At 35.7% G+C, this 17000-nt stretch overlaps 1 protein-coding gene across 1 annotated transcript in view; it reads left to right on the forward strand.

Annotated features, from left to right (window-relative positions):
• Nucleotides 1-17000, forward strand: part of LOC149555773 (uncharacterized) — a 126489-nt gene that overhangs the window by 70112 nt on the left and 39377 nt on the right. The gene's annotated exons all lie outside the window — the stretch shown is intronic.

Here is a 17000-nt window from a genome sequence, read left to right on the forward strand (position 1 = left end):
CAACATATTTAAAAAAAAGAAAGCACAACTTTATCTGATGTTTCATGGAGACTTTTCAAGTGTGCCCAAATCTCTGCTGCACACTTGCCAAATGACACTTGTGGAAGCATCTCATCGGTGATAGGTAACTTTTAACAACATAATTGCTTCTCGGTTATGTTCATCAAACTTGTCCTGGCATTTGCCCACTGCTTTTTTAAGTTACCTAGAACAAGCTGGTTTAAACTTGGAACTCAAAAATCAAAAGCATCCATTGCTTCTAGGTATTGTAATTACCACTGATTTTCCTCCAACATGGTGTCTCCCCCATTTTCCTACGCACAAAAAACAAGGCGAACTCAAGCTTTACAAAATTCTGATTTTCTGTCAAAAATTGGTAAATAAAAACCTTCAGCAAGGAGCTGGCACAAATTCCAAGACAATTGCACACCAAGTACAAAATATTGTCTTCAATTATTTATACAAAAATCATTGAAATTATTTCTCCAAAATCATAACTGAAATAGAAACTCGTCTGCACCATAACACATCTGCAAAAAGTTCTTAAATCACAAAAACCCAGAAATCAACAGCATGGAATCCATGATTTTTTAGAATGTCTTCACAAAAAATCAACAAACATTAAAATTCTTGGATCAATACTTAGATTTTTCATTTAAAAAATTGAAAAAAAGAATTTTTGGAAAAAGTCCTGGTATAAGGAGCTTCACATTTTTATTAAAAAATTGAAGAAAACATCCTAAGCTCTTATACCATGTTACAAAAATGTTTATTCGTAAAAGATTAATTACATTATGGAGACGAAGTCTCCTTATATAGAGAATACGTCAAAAGAAATGGAATCCTTCTGTAAGGCTGACAACAGGAAAGTTTTCATTTAATTTAGAATTTAACTAAAACTAAAACTTGCCTGAAGAATAGGTATCTAAATATCTAGAGGTCAAAATATCTAATTGGCCATTAATTTAGAAACTTTATTACTTCAATATTAAATAAAGGAGATGAATACTTCTTAAATAAGAGCCTACTAGAATTTTTTACCATAATGGAAATGATTACGAACTAAAGATTGAATAGAAAGTTGGTAAACTATCTGACAACTTTAAGAACATGACTGACTGACACTAAAAGATGACCATTATACTAAATATTACAGTATTACTTTAATATCGTAATATAGCAACACTGTTTCCTTTGTTCCTTGTTGACTATATAAGAATGTTTCAAAAGAAGTGCTAGCAGTCTTACCTTACTAGTTAACTAATTTTTGTTATTAGTAATCAATTTTTTTATTTGCCGTCTTCTTATGAATCTGAATGACATATACACATGTTTTTGATTGTTGAGAGAGGTTTATTGCTTTTGTTATTGATGAGAGTTAAAGCTTTAGTAAACTTAAATAAGGGAAAGCTAACATTAACACACCATGTATGGTATAAATGAAAGACAGAATGCATGAAACACTTAATGGATATGTTCAGAGATTAAGTTAATTTCTTTTTGGGTAATGTGTTTAGTGCAGGGATATTGTCATATTTATGGTAACTAGTGTTCTACTTGGTTCATTGTATTTCTTATGGTATCAATTGGCTTTTTTAACTCGAGCAATTGCTATTTAAACATTTAGTGTGATTGAATCTGAGTTCAAGGTTTTGTATCCGTCCTTTCCTGCAAGAGATGATTGTGCCCACAGCCATAAATATGATTATATTAGTGATCTTGTATCTGTCTGGACAAATCATTTTGTTTCGCCAGGAGTGAGCTTAGGGATGAAGCATTTCAAAGGCTGTAATGAACTCTGCTAATTCTGATAAAGAATCCCAGTTTAGACTTAAGGTATTTTGTCAAACAGATGACCTGAAACCCTGGTAATAAGCTGTGATACTGCTGTAATATCCCTTTTCTGTTTGACAGTTACAACTTGAATCTGAACTACTGACTTTTCGTCGAACGGTAGGTGTGCAACCAAAGAAAGTGATGAACTATTTAATACTGTTTTACAGATTGGTTCATTTGTGAACCAGAGAATAAATTGTATTATCAATGAAAATGGGTGACTTCAGATTAGACATCAACAATGGCACAATATCACAAGTATATTATTGGTCCATGTAAATAACACAATTTTGCTCTGAACGTTAAACACCAATTGACTAGGTTTCATTATTTGGAGACGCACATACATGAACAATACTATAACATGCGATTTGGAGAGGGAAATACAGATCCGAGTGAAATGCTCCTGCGGAATAAATTGGAATGACGACCTGCTGCTGCCAACTTCACGTGCAATGCCTACTGCTGTTTCACAGCACTGTTTGTGACTGATTTCACACACCAATCTCCTTCCTAACCTGAGCTCCAAAAACCCAACTTCTGATAGTTCAGACTGCTGACAGTTGGAAGTGAAGAAACTCGTGAACTGCTATGATAAAACTTAGGTGTTCTTGCAACCACCTCAGGCGCCCGTATACTGCTCCAGCTATCTCTTTCTTACTCATCACTACTGGGAAGGTGTTCACGTGTTGCGTTCATTGTGATGAGATTCTGGACTGCCGATCATCTATTCTGCTTCTCACGTGCTTAGTTATTGCAGATTGTTGCTAGGAAGAAATGCAGGATAGAAATAATATCCATGTAAGGTACTGTTCTGTAACAATATCTTCTACTACAAGATGACTGTCGGCCCTGCCTGCTTGCCGTCCTAAGTAAATATCTAGTCAATGGTGACCTCTGCGTGTAATCCACATATACTGACCTGCATTACTCACTGCTGTCTAAAGAACTCCAGCTTTCTATTAGCCTCCAATGTATTCAATCAAACTCCAGTACTGAAAGTGCAAATGTGAGTGCCAGGTTTGCATCCAGCCTCACTATTTTCCTTAAGGGGTTTTATTCTTAGGAAATATCCAATCACATTCAAGCAACTTTTAGGATTTTGTAAAATAACATCAATTCGTGGTGTCAATCCCAATGTAGCTCCACACTTTTATAACCTTGATATGAGGGAAGACACAAATAACTAGGGAATGTGGGATTAAAAGCCAATTTGGTCTTTTAGTCACTTAAGTTACTTTTTAACTTAATAATATTAAAATGTTTAAATAAATCACTCAAGTCACTTGAACCTTAATATCTTGTGACATACTCGTCTGACTGAGATGCCGTCTGAAATAGGAGTCTCTCCTCATAATTCCTCATGTGACCAAATGCACTTTCTAAAAATAGAAAGGTTCCATCTCTATTACCCCTGACTTACTATACATAGTAAGTATGGCAAAAGGAGTCCAAATGACATCGAACGAAGGCCAAATCCATAAATCGCTGAATGATGGAGATGAAACAATCTTTAGAAGACCGTCTAACCATCCTCATTAGCCTACGAAGATCCAATATTAGGCTAATCCCTGAAATTCTGATGCTGGCAGCCAATGGGGACATTTCGTGTTTATGGTAACTAGTGTTCTACTTGGTTCATTGCATTTTTTATGGTATCAATTAGTTGCTTTTTTAATTCGAGCAATTGCTGCTTAAACATTTAGTGTGATTGAATTGAGTTCAAGGTTTTGTATCCGTCCTTTGCTGCAAGAGATGATTGTGCCCACAACCATAAACATGATTATATTAGTGATCTTGTATCTGTCTGGACAAATCATTTTGTTTCGCCAGGAGGGAGCTTAGGGATGAAGCATTTTAAAGGCACATCTCTTTGGAAGTATCATTACATGTTTGGATATGCTAGGGAAAATTGTCACATGTTTAGTGTATCAACTATGCATAACTAATGAATTTGAAACAAGATTATGTGTTGATTGTAGAGTGAAACCCTAAAAGTGTTATATTTATACAGTAGTTATAATTATTTAAATGTTATTTTAACTTTGAGATTTTCTCAACAGCCATTGAAATCTCTACATCCTTGTCAGTTGGGATACCCTTTTTTGGGAGCTGAAATAGCTAAATAATATTAGTTTAACATTAACATTTTATCATGCCTAAAATCTTCATTACATGGTATCTGTGTTCTATATTTGACATATACGATATGAAGGTACTTCTCATGCCGATTCTATCCAACATTCTCCCATAATTCACATCACCTACAATGCTAAATATCATTCGTAATAAATGCACATTTGTTTGCAATAATAGTTAACAATAGGTTGAACTTTATTTTAGGTCTTGCACAAACTCATTTTCTCTAGAACAATATTCTAGGCATATCTATCGAGTTCTTGTCACTATATCACTTTCCTAAATTATTAGCTCAGTATAGCATCCTTGGCCCAAGTTTTAATTAGAGTAAAATCTCTCTAATTTTGTTTCTCTCTCTCCCTTAGATTTACTTATATTTCTAATGGTCACTCTCCTATGTTTCCATATTCTCTCACTGTTCAATATGGAAAATCTCTTTCTATCTTCATAATGTTTCTACTTCTCTCATTGTTCGTTATAGAAACATTCTTGTATATATAGATCATTTATGTTCTTTGTTTAATAACACATTAATTATATTATTATAATATGGTATCAGAGCTATTTTTTCGAAAAATAATTTGATTATTGAAATTTTCTAATTTAATTTTCAAAATAGGTTTTGAATATCTATAATTTTTTCTTGAAATTTTTAGATTCCTTGTTTTTCGAAATCTTTGCCTGGGTTCATTATTTTTGTTTTTGCAAGAATTCATTTTTTCTTCAAAACTTGAGTAGGGTTTTTGGGCATCATTTTGTGTTTGGTTTTTTCAGGCATCTTCTATCTGGTTTTTCTAGGCGTCATTTTCATGCATGGTTTTTTTTGGGTGTCATTGTTCTAAGCAAATTTTTTTGCAATATGGTGGTCGTGCATGATTTCTGTAAAATCGTGGCCATAGTCTTGCATCTTGGCACGAAAAACTTGCAACTAGGTGAAAAACAACCATTGTTTTTGGTGATTTCTCAGTTCCTTTTTTTTTTCTTTTTTCTTTGCAGACGTTTTTGCATTCTGCTCACATTTTCAGAGTTTTTTGACCCAAATAATGGTCGATTTTTGCTCCTTTGAGGGTTTTTAATAAGTCTCTATCCTTCCTATATGGACATACCACCTATTTCCATCATTTTTTTCACAACAATTTGCCATTTTGAAGCTTTTTCACAGACGACTAGGGTTTCTTTCAAAACTCTTGTTTTCATGCTGATTTCAAAATCTTTTTGCAAATTCTTGGTGGGTTTTTGCAGATCTCAATTGGATCGGTCTCTATTTTTCAGGGTGCATCGTTTTCTGTGCCTTGACTTTCAAGCCAATAGAATCATAATCTAATTGTAGATTTTTTCTAGGTTTTTCGAGATCTCCTCTGGGAGTCCTTTCATTTTTTTTGGGTCTTCCATCAATCTGCTTCCTTGAATTTTGTGCCATTTTTTTGATATTCATTTTTTTTGCATCGAAAGACGTGACATGGCATCTCTCACCAATCTTCTCTTGAAAGGCAGTGAACAATTCAACTAAAACAACTACAACACTTGGAGGCCGAGAATGATGACGATCTTTGAGTATTGTCACCTTGAGGTGCTTGTTCTAAGTATCGAGACTCATCCTTCCACATGACTCACATTGCTTTTGATTAGCGGGAGCAGGGAGAATCTCAACCACAAGCCAATACTATAGAACATGCATAGCTCACTTATCAAATTGAGTTTGTCTTTTATGCCTTTTCATGATTCTCTTGTAAATTTTTTGTTTTGAAGTTAGATTGATTATTAAGGGAGGGTATTAGAGTAAAATCTCTCTAATTTTGTTTCTCTCTCTTCCGTAGAATTACTTCTATTTCTAATGGTGAATCCTCTTCTATGTTTACATATTCTCTCTCTGTTCAATATGGAAACTCTCTCTCTCTCTCACACACACACACACACACACACACACTCTCCAAAATGTTTCCATTTCTCTTTCTTTGATCGCTATAGAAACTTTCTTGTGTATACTTGTATATATAGATCATTTATGATCTCTATTTAATAACACATTCATTATTTTACCATAATAGTATTGACACACAAGAATGAAATTATTTATCCCTGAGAACTCACTGCCGCTTCTTTTACTTAACATTGTATCTTATCAAATTATTTATTCCAGCAAAAACATAGAACCTATTTAATTATTATTCTTTTGATTAGTTGGGTTAATCTTATTCCCATAACATGAAATGACATGTGATGTCCCCTAAGTGACTTGATTTTCCCAAAACGTCCAAATTAGAGTTTGGATTGCACATGGAAATGACAACTAGCGAAGGTGCTTGCTAGGAGAATGCCAATTTTCAAAGATTGACATACATACTATGTGTTTAAATCAGATTAAGAAACAATCACTGGTTTATAATTGATACTAAAAGCCCTGATTCCTTGCTCCTCTCCTAATTGCTAACCGTGAGAAGGGTGATATAATTACTATGACCAAGGCACAAAAGCAGTCTACAAGCAGATTCCCTCAAGGTTTTTATCCATGTTGAGGCTCTCTCAACATGTGACCAAATTACTCTGCCACTCCCTTAACAAGCTCCCTATCCTCTTAGTTGCATTAGCGAGTGATTAAGGAATTGTCTAAGTGTAGTTAATGTCCCCAACTAGGGGGCTTTTAATTTTTAACAACGAACATCCATTGCTATGCAATCGAATCAGTTGAACTTAAGAAGACAATGAATAATTCATAATACATTTGGTAAATTAACATATTTAAGTCCACTTCTCTCCTAAACTCAATTCTAAGGAGCATGTGGATTTACTTGTCACACGATGCTTTACACCAAACTATAAGTAGGTTCCCTCAAGGCTTACCCTGTCCTTATCCTATCTTGGGATTCACCCCACCCACCTTTTGTGATTTTACTTCGTCTCTCCCTGTAGAATATCAAACTATTACCTCACGGAGCTATAGCAAGAAATTAAGGAATAGGCTACAAATATATTAAGATCTCTTATATTACTAAAATATACCTATGCTCATATAATATATAACTATATATGTACTTGTATTTCTGATCTTACTACTAACACACTAGGTAATGTGATGGCTCTTTACCCTTAATAGAATTCAAGTATGTTATCGAACATTAGACTCACCTATATACTCCTTAGTTGCTGCGAAAAAATGCTACCAGCTTTGTAACTAATTCACATGCTTACTCGTCCTTGAACAATATGAATTATCTTAATGATCTTCTGATCGTCTCAAAATCCCCTTCAGTTTATATTAATAACTAGTGATTCCTTTAACAGAGGAGGTTAACAAGGTAGCTAATGAGGGAGGTTTCTTGCAGGAACCCTACAGTTCCTCATCCTCACCTCTGCTTTGGTCATTAGAGATGTATGTGAATGACCTTATGGACATGAAGAGAAGGATTCAAACCTTGGAAGAGAAGAGACAGCAAGAGAGCAAGAAATTGAAGGAAGTCATAGTAACTAGCTGGGAACTTGAAAGAGAGAACAAATGGTTGAAAAAATATGTTTTAAACCTTCAAGATGACATTGAGAAGGGCCAGCAAGAGATTATCAATCTCAAACAAGCGATGGGAGAGGGGAAAACAACAATAGAAAGCAACTTGGAAACAACGATCAAAGTGAATACCATAGCAAAAATAGAAGAGGTGCAAGTGGCCCTAGCAGATATGGGGATGAGAGAGAATGAATTAAAAGAACAAATCAAAGAGGCCAAATCATGGGCCCGAGTCGCTAGTGAATCGGAATCGGGACAAAAGGAAACTATTGAAAAACAAATTAGGAGACAAATCAAAGAAGAAAAAGAAATACAAGAAAAAACATTAAACATCATTATTAAAAGCCTAAAAGACTATGGAGAATGTGAAAAAACAGAAATTTTGGCACATGACTTCCTTAGGGACAAGCTGAATTGGATGGAGAAAATACAACAAGCAAGCAAGATTGGCAGGTGTATGGGAATGGGGAAAAGTAGGCATGTGAGAGTCTCCTTAACCAAGATAGAGGATAAAACAAATAATCATGAAGAACAAGGGACTACTTAAAGATACCCAAATCTACCTAGATGAGGCTCCGACAATAAGCCAATAGGAGGAAAGAAGAAAGGAATGAGAGAAAGTAAAATCAGCAAGGGCAGCAGGCAAATGGGCTTGGGTGAGAAATGGTAGAGCACAATTTGCTGATAAACTAGGCATCACAACAATAGGAATCTAGGGCCCCACGAGCATATAAAAATGGTGAGTTGGAATTGTAGAGGATACCCATGGAGAAGAGGACCGGGGTTGGGGCCCATAGCCGAAGGGCAAGACATTATATGCCTCATAGAAAAACATGAACATGAAGGGTGTAGGGTTCCAGAATTTGAAAGATACAATAAAGTATCCACATGGAGGAATGAAGAAACGAAAATAGGCAAAGGACACAGAGGGATTACTGTTTTGATAAAAGACATGGAATAAAAAATCAAAGTGGAGAAAGAAGACCCAAATAAACAATTCATATCGGTAAAGATTGAATACAGAGAGGAGATTACATGGCTGGCAGCATGCTATTTCATGCCTATAAACTCCAAGTTCTACAAAAGGAGAAACCTAGACAATGAAGATCCATTTGCTGCGCTAAAAAGAGACACTCTCTTATAGTTCTACGGTGGACACTATCCTAATGGGAGATTTTAATGCCAGGACATCGAACAACCAATCTATTCAGCTGAGTAATGACCTAATGGAGGACAGCAATCCTTTGTGGCTAAGAGAAGTGGAGAACAACAAGACTCTCACAGGATGAGAAAGGTGGCATATCCCAATTTGGAGTGGAGTTATTAGGGCTTTGTAGTCTTTATGGGCTGGTTATCTACAATGGCATGCAGCGATGGCCAAAATCAAGTAGAATAACATGTAAAACTTACAATGGACAAAGCTTGGTAGACTACGTGATATGCTCTCATTTATTTGTTGCCAAAATATCGGACTTCAAGATCAAGCGTTGCCCTACAGAGCTAAATTCAGACCATATGCCTCTCTATAATATGTACAATATCAGAGTTAATAGACCACATAACGTTCAGCAAGAGGGAGACAACACAAAAGGTCACAAAGAGGGAAAAATACTTATAAACTATGAGAGTAAGGAGATATTTTGTGCCGCACTAGAACAACGGATTCAAATGGTACATAACAACACAAATTTTGAGGAGGACAGTAATTAAAAAGAGTATATCAGCAGCAGCTCGGTCATTCCTCTTATCCAAAAAACTCTAAAAGGATGCAAGAGAGCTAGAGCAAGGAAAAACATCTCAAACACGTTCCCATCTAATCCTTGGTATGACGAAGAATGTAAGGTTGCAAAAAGAGGTCTTAAAGGGAGAAAGGAAAACAAAGCAATAGTAAGGGAGTACAAACAACTGGTCAAATCAAAAAGAGATGAGTATGTGCCTAATCAAGTTAGGGAAACTTAATCCTAAAGGATTCTGGAGAGAGTTACAATAGGTTAGAAAACATATTAAAAATAAAATTACGGATTCTCAATGGTTGGAATACGCAAAACTGTTATATGAGAGATTGGAAGGAGAGACACCCCCCCCTAAAACCAATAGCTCTATTGATTTATTCTCAATAGAAGAACATTTTCAACAAAGTCGCCCAAGGCTGCTTTCCCACATATTGGATTATCAGCATAGTTATCCCACTTCACAAGCGCGGGGATGTCAACAGTCCCTCCAATTACCACACCATCATGGGTAATCCTCTTTTAGGTAAGCTCTTTGGGAGTATACTAGAGTGTAGAATCAGCAGTCAGGCAGAAAAAGAGGAAAAAAGAGCGAAGGGGCAGGCAGGATTCATACCAAAACATTCCACCATAGATCACTGCATTACCTTGAGATACGTCATAGAGAAGGTGTGAGAGAAACAAGGTGACGAAGCTTTTTGCTGCTTTGTCAACTTTAAGAAAGCCTTCAATACTGTCCCAAGAGATAAATTATGGAGAAGAATGGAAGAGCTAGAAGTGCCAAACGAATACAGGGCTTCTGTTTACAAGCTGTATGAACAGGTTAAAGCGAAAATCAGAACTAAAGAGGGCATGTTAGAGTGCTTTGGGAGTAACATTGGGGTCAAACAGGGATGCTCACTCTCCCCTACCATGTTTTGACTTTATATAGACAAGCTGGAGGAATGGATAAACAAGGCCAAGGGGGAAGGTATTCAACTTGTTGGTTATGTGGTTAGATTGCTTCTTTATGTGGATGACCTCATCCTCATCACTAAAACTACTAGAGGCTTGAGAGAGCATTTGAGTAAACTAGAGACCTTTTGCATGGAGTTAGGGATGGAAGTGAAGACATCTAAGACCAAAATCATGATCTTGTCCCTGAAGAAAAGACAATAGCAACATACATTCATTTTTAAGGGTAGCACATTAGAAATCATGAAAGAATACAAGTACTTAGGGGTTGACTTCTATTATCAGCTAGGCTAGGAAACTTGTAGATCAAAAAGGATACAAGGCCTCTTACCTCCTTCAGAACAGGTGCAGGAAAGCAGATTTGTGGGATTGGAAGACTCGGAAAATCCTATTGGGACTTTTGGTGATTTCGGTTGTCTTATATTGCAGCGAAATATGGGGAAGCAGCGTATCAAACCATAAATGGTGACAAATAGAAAGAATTCAAAAACATTTCATCACCACCAACCTCAAAGTCAAATCAATGGTTTCCTTATGAGATTCTTCTAGCTGAAGCAAGAATGTTCCCAGTGGAAGCCTATGCAGTTATTCTCTTGCTTAGCTATCTAAAAAAAGTAGAAAAGATAGATGCATACCGTTGGCCTTAGCTAGACCGGAGAAAGAAGACATGGAGGAAACAAAATAATAAATGGCTTAACAAATGGAACATTGATTATCAAGAGTTCCCAAAAACCAACACAGATAAAAAAGTGGGCATTAGAAAAGTTTAGGACTGCCATGTGGACAAATTAGACAGGTAGAAAAAAGGCTTACTATGTCAGCAAATTTAACCACACTTACGAGCACGGTGACAAAGAATACCTAGGAGCCAACATCAAAGGAAAGGCAAGAATCCTGATAGCTCAACCCAGGAAGCGCATCACAGGGTAGTGGATGCCCTGTGGATGGGTTGCAGTCCATCATAGGGTTGTGGATGCGGCATCTACCTTTTGATGCACTTTTTGGGCACACCTAGGGGACATTTGTGCACATCCAAGTGCATCTTGGGCCCAAAAAAAGGCAACATGTTATGTCTATGAATCTTGCAAAGATGATGCACACCCTGTATACATTTTGTGCTACTTTCTAAGTTTCAAGACAAACTACCGAGGGTGGGGAATCAATTACATTTCCATCCAAATCTCCATTGACAAACTGTTACTGTAGCAAACAGATATACTAAGTTACCTTGGTTCGCCCCTAGACCTTGCTGGACCAGCTTGGGTATGAATTGGTACTTGGTCTTGGTCTAGTTCGCTTGCTGGAACAGGAAGGGTTCGAAATCCAGCGACCCAGTTCGAACTAGCATGTTGGAAAAAAGAACCTGGGAAAACCATGCCTAAACAGATCGAAGCTGACCAAACTTGGCAGGAATTTTGACAAACTAGGCCTGATGAATATCAATAAAGTGATGTTTTTGGGAATTTTTTATAAAGTTTCGACATCCTTAACCCAAGTAGGTGGAGATGAAAGGTTTATGTTGGCTTCTAATTCTAATTTACCCATTGGTTGAACTTGAAACAATGATAATTGGACTTTATGTTTGATTTAATATTAATATTGTAAATCTTTGATGTTGAACTTGAAATATGTGATGGTATGATCACGGTTTATGATGCTATGGTTACAAGTTTTAAAGTTTATGGTGTTTTTGTTGTTTAAATCATATGATTTTATGATATTATGTGATATTCTAATTTTAGCTTGTGCTTCTAGGCTTCATAAATATGTGTATATATAATTTTTAAATGTTTTTGTACAAACAAAACCAAACCCTTTTCCAAAATTTTGTTGTACGGATGAATTGGTACTTTGAACCCAAACTTAGAACTGAACTCGAATCAGTAACTTAGCAAATATGCTAATAGCATAGTAACATGGGGACGTGTGCCCCCCCCAATGACGAAACCAGATTCTACAACCTCCGTGGAAGATGGGGGGATGTCTTGGTGTTAACTAGTTGCTGATTTGACTATTTATGTTCAATGTTTTATGTTCAATGTTTGATGTTCCAATTAAATGCAATGTTAAAGTATTTACTCTTTTATATCTTTATATCTTGTATTGCAATACATCTTTACATAACTAGGATTTTAAGTACCATATGTATAGTTATACAACCCCTTGGTTCCTTGCTGCCGCTCCTCACCGCTGTCCCCCCTACTATCCCCAAATTACGGCTCCTCTATTCGCCCATCCCAAAAACTTGTCCCCTCGTTGCCCCGTCCCCCTAGTCCCCAGGGCGGTGTAACTATGACTAATATTTAATACACCTATCCTTTCACTGTTTCAACTACCTTGAAATTGACTTGGTTACCAGATTTGTACCCTAGAGGCTCGATTTGGATCCGATCCGAATCCAGATTCGTGTTGATTTGGGTAGGATCCTTATTTTACATAGTGAATTCGCTCGAATTCGCGAACCGTAAATCTGGAGGAATCTATTGCGTAAAACAAGGGTTCTGCCCGGATCGACAGGAATCCTCAAGGATCGACAAGCAGGCCAAGGTTTTAAGTGGGTCTAACTTATTTAATATGACTTTTTTAATATTTTTTTTCTTTCTAACCCTAAAACGACCCTTTTATTTCACATTCTAAAACAATTCACCTCAAATTTTCTCTCTATTTCACTCTCTCATTATATATTTCTCTTATATGCCTGAATCAGTAACTAAGGAAATTGAAGCAAACTAATGAGTGCGGACTGTCACTGGTGTTACATGCTATCACTCTTCTATTGATTGCTTAACCATTCCGTGACACACACACCTACACCTTTGTATTTCTAGAATCAAATATTCAAAGGTTTTCAAATTAAAAAGTTATTCAAAGTTCAAACCATTCCGTAATAGTGGATCTGACCCAAGGCTGAGAAATTATTGAACTTGCTTACTCAGTTTTTTTTGAACATATTTTATTGGTAGAGCTATTGCTTGATGCCCATGTCATGAACATATGTCCAAATCATATATATATATATATATATATATATATATATATACACAATACTTCAAATATAATAATATTATTGATTGTTTATGAATTGATATATATATATTTTAATAATAATCAATATTTGTATAAAATTAATCACAATTACTAAGCATTAAAATGCTAATACTACATTACTCTATAATATAAGATTAATAATATTAGCTAAGCATAATATTAAATATATCTTTATATTCAATTAACACTTACTCCACATGGAGATAAATAGAAGAAATTAATATATTCAAGAAATAATAAAAATCAATTATAATAATAAAACAATAAGAATTACCAATCAAAATGGCAGCAACCAAGGGTCACGACGGCTGGCTATATCTTCAATAGAGTTGTCCACTTATTTTGTGGACATAGGAGGAAAGAAAAAGAAAAAAGAAAAGAAAATAAGACAAAAGGCATATCCTTGGAACAATCACGAATAGATAGGGAGATCACATGAATAAGGATAATATAGGGCATAGAAGAATATATATATAGATAAAGGACAAAAATATTAAATAAGGAGAGTAAGACATCCTATGTGGAAAAGAGCATGCATAAATTAATCAACCAAATGTAATGGTTTCTTTGTGGTCTAAGATGCTAAACATTCCAAGTCAACCAAGTTAAAATAAAGAATCTTCCTTATTGAAAGCTATGTAAAGGTATTTTTAATACATACTTTGGAGTTTATGTTTTTCTCTTAAATATATATATTTTTAATGAATTTGATATTTAAAAATAAGATAGTTATAGACGAACTAAATATGTTCATATTAAATATTTTTTAACTTTAGTCATCAATAAATTTATAGAATATAGCGAATACAAAATTAATTAATTATAATGATATAGAAGAATTAATAAATGAATATAATTAATCTATGATATATATCAATACATGTACATATAATATAATTTATTACATATTTGAAGTGTTCATGTAATTATATTCATATGTATAAATATTATACAAATGTATGCATTTAATGATGCAAAATAATTAGAATGTTTATTGCCAAATTCTTTATTTTTCTTTCTATAATATTGGGAGTTGTTGTTGTTGTGTAGGGAGAGGCGAAGTAAATCTTAGAGAGTGTAGTGGTGTCAAGTACCCTATGACAAGTAAATCCACACTCTCCTTAGGGCGAGATTAGGAGAGAAATAACAAATCAAAGGTTAAACATCCTAATTGCTAAATATATCATGAACTTGGATATTTATTTAGAAAGATAACATCTGACATATATTTGTGAATAATATATACTAAGTTAATTGTTTAACCATTTAGTAAAACTATTAGTGAACTGGATAGGAATCCATTTATGTCGCATTACATAATGGATAGGGAGTGTGCACAGGGGGAGGAGTAAATTGCTCGTGTTGGGGCAATATGGGACCCATGTAGATCGTGTCCAAACTCAAGCAATTGTAAATCTACCATCCATTATGGGATTTGATACATAGGGAACATTGACATTATCCAGAATTACTAATGGTATTAAGTAATGACTTACAAGTCAATTTTATTATGTCAATCTACCAAAAAACAATTTCTAAAAGGGTTTGAGTGCATTCTAGGACCATTCAAAACCCGCATAGAAAAGGGATAATTACAGCTCACTTATTTGTAGATCAGATGAATGATGATGTAAGGGATCAAAAAGTTTTATAAAAGTGCCAAAAGAAAAATTCCCTTAACCTTTCCAAATTTCTTTCCGATTTTCATAGTTATGACAAAGGTGGATGCGCGCAAAATAAACCTTAAAGTATGATACACATGCTTTTCCATGCAGTAACTATGATAAAAAAACAAGCAGCAGATACTATCAGTTGACTTTTAATATTTATCTTGATCAATGATGAAGCATCACACTATCAAGTGGTTTAATTTTGTATATTACTTGCATTTCTGCACACAAACACACACATGCACACACAAATAGACACACAGACACAAACATATAAACAGGCAAACAAATAGACACAAGCACACACACACGTGCACACAAACACACACACACACACACACACACAAAGAGAGGCACTGACCCACACACACACACTCACACAGAGACACAAACATAGACACACACACACACACACACACACATTGCTTTCACTCTTGATGCCCTATTTCTCTATCTTTGGGTTGTGCGGGAGATGGAAGTTTGAAGAAGATAAACACGCGGACATACACATGCACAAACGTGCACACATGCACCAACATGCACACGTGTGCACACATGCACCCACATGTGCACATGCGTACACACACGTGTGTACGCACACACATGCATTAGCACATACACGTGCATGCGTGCACACACAACCACACCCACACCTGCACATGCATGCACACAGACACACGCACACATGCACACACGCTTGCGCTTGCACACACACCCCCACACGCGCGCACACACACACATCCTTGTGGTTGCACATACACCACCACACACACACACAGACTTGCACATGCGCGCATACACCCACTCACTCGGATGCATGCACACATGCACACACACATACGCATGCATGCGGACGCACATGTGCGCACACGCACACATACATTCGCTTGCCCACGTGCATGCTCACACATCCAGATGCATGCAAACCCCCCAAAAAAATATTTTCTTGCACCCGCGCATGTGCACTAAATCTACAACTTAGCCTTAAGATCACATCAACCATAAAGCTGGAATTGGTGGCCCGGGGGGGAGTTGGGCAGGGATGGCGAAAAGAAAGAACAAGCCTGGGGCCCTACTATCTATAGGCCTTACTATTCAACCAACTTAGCCTTAAGATCACATCAACAATATTCAAACAATTATTCAGAGTCCAGACATCACTACCCAGATACCAAAAAACAATTACAACTTAGCTGATAGTTTGCAAGAATAACTATATAGGCTATAAATTGATTAATTGATACCAGCTATGAATCTAAATTTTGCCACATGGGATTTTTTCAGCAAGCCTTTTACAATGACAATAAGTAAATAAATTTTGTTATCATTAAGTACTGTACTATCATGTCAATTTTAATTTGGTTACCGTAAGATGTATATTTATAATTATACTACTGAATAACATGTCCATATAATATTCTGGCTAATTGCATTTTAGGATAATTCACATATTCTATTTATTTCTCTCTGCTTTAGAAATCTATATAATGCAAATTACAAACACCAATCTACTCCTGTATCACGACTTGATTTATGATATGAAGAGTTGCAATTACAGAGATAGGGAAGAAAACTAGAACCGAGTGATCTATCTTTAGGTTGGTGTAAGCATTCAATTATATGAATCATTAATTATGATTTATGCATTTTGAAAGCATAAATTATGTGTATTGCAACTGTGGTAGTTCTCCTCTATACAAGGACTTGCATAAGTTGATGTAGCCTTTCAGTCATTATTTATAACATTTTATGCCAAATAGTAATTTGCAAAATGTAAGCATTGTCCATCATCAGGTGGGTGGGTGGTGCTATTTGGTTGTCAGAAGAAAGGTTCTTGTTTGTGATTGTGGCATCAGTCAGTCTCTAATTATATAAGTTTGAGTTAGCAATGGTCTTGTTGATGCATATATACTTGTTGTAGTGATGCTCTTCTCTCCCTGGGTTAACATTATGCAAAAGCATTTTGATCTTAATTGGGAATAAGTTTTCATTCGGGGAATTTGTCAAGGTTTCTGTGATTACCTGGTCATCCAGATTACTAAGTACATGAAAAAATTAGAGTCAAGACAATACACGCTTTCAAGAGATATCATGTAGTAGATGTTTTGAGATGCATGTTTTGTG

The sequence above is a fragment of the Cupressus sempervirens genome, chromosome 5 (assembly GCF_028749045.1).
Source record: "Cupressus sempervirens isolate cs-2001-9-10 chromosome 5, ASM2874904v1, whole genome shotgun sequence".
NCBI classification, from domain to species: Eukaryota; Viridiplantae; Streptophyta; class Pinopsida; order Cupressales; family Cupressaceae; genus Cupressus; species Cupressus sempervirens.